Consider the following 1,012-nt stretch of genomic DNA (forward strand, 5'->3'; position numbering starts at 1 on the left):
CTTTTCCTCTGATACCTCAAGGAATCTCTATACTGTGACATAGAGGATTCCATATTTTCTTGTTCTCTTCTCTTTCATATGAGCAGGAGCAAAGACAAAAGCATTCTTGTTGAGGCTGACCCTGAACCTGAAAGGACCTTGAAGCAAAAGCTAAGAGAAGCTAAAGCACAACTCTCTGTAGAGGACCTAACAGAATTCTTCAAAGAAGAACACATGGCAGCCGAAAACAACAACAATGCAAACAATGCAAGGAAGGCGCTGGGTGACTTTACTGCACCTACTCCCGACTTCTATGGGAGAAGCATCTCTATCCTTGCCATTGGAGCAAACAACTTTGAGCTTAAGCCTCAATTAGTTTCTCTAATGCAACTGAATTGCAAGTTTCATGGACTTCCATTGAAAGATCCTCATCAGTTTTTAGCTGAATTCTTGCAAATCTGTGACACTGTCAAGACCAATGGGGTTGACCCTGAGGTCTACAAACTTATGCTATTCCCTTTTGCTGTAAGAGACAGAGCTCGGATATGGTTGGACTCACAACCTAAAGAAAGCCTGAACTCTTGGGAAAAGCTAGTCAATGCCTTCTTGGCAAAGTTTTTTCCACCTCAAAAATTGAGTAAGCTTAGAGTGGAAGTCCAAATCTTCGGACAGAAGGAAGGTGAATCCCTCTGTGAAGCTTGGGAAAGATACAAACAATTGATCAGAAAGTGTCCCTCTGACATGCTTTCTGAATGGAGCATCATAGGTATCTTCTATGATGGTCTGTCTGAACTGTCCAAGATGTCATTGGACAGCGCTGCTGGAGGATCTCTTCATCTGAAGAAGACGCCTGCAGAAGCTCAAGAACTCATTGAAATGGTTGCAAATAACCAATTCATGTACACTTCTGAAAGGAATCCTGTGAACAATGGGACGAATCAGAAGAAAATAGTTCTTAAGATTGATACTCTGAATGCCATATTGGCTCAGAACAAAATATTGACTCAGCAAGTCAATATGATTTCTCAAAGTC

General features: G+C 41.5%; 1 non-coding gene across 1 annotated transcript; it reads right to left on the reverse strand.

Moving 5' to 3' along the window:
- Window positions 1–618: 618 nt before the first annotated feature.
- LOC112700369 (small nucleolar RNA R71) lies at window positions 619–726 on the reverse strand. The gene has a single exon (XR_003153275.1). It is a non-coding gene; the product is annotated as a small nucleolar RNA R71 (small nucleolar RNA).
- Window positions 727–1,012: the final 286 nt, after the last annotated feature.

Source organism: Arachis hypogaea, chromosome 6 (assembly GCF_003086295.3).
Source record: "Arachis hypogaea cultivar Tifrunner chromosome 6, arahy.Tifrunner.gnm2.J5K5, whole genome shotgun sequence".
Taxonomy (NCBI): domain Eukaryota; kingdom Viridiplantae; phylum Streptophyta; class Magnoliopsida; order Fabales; family Fabaceae; genus Arachis; species Arachis hypogaea.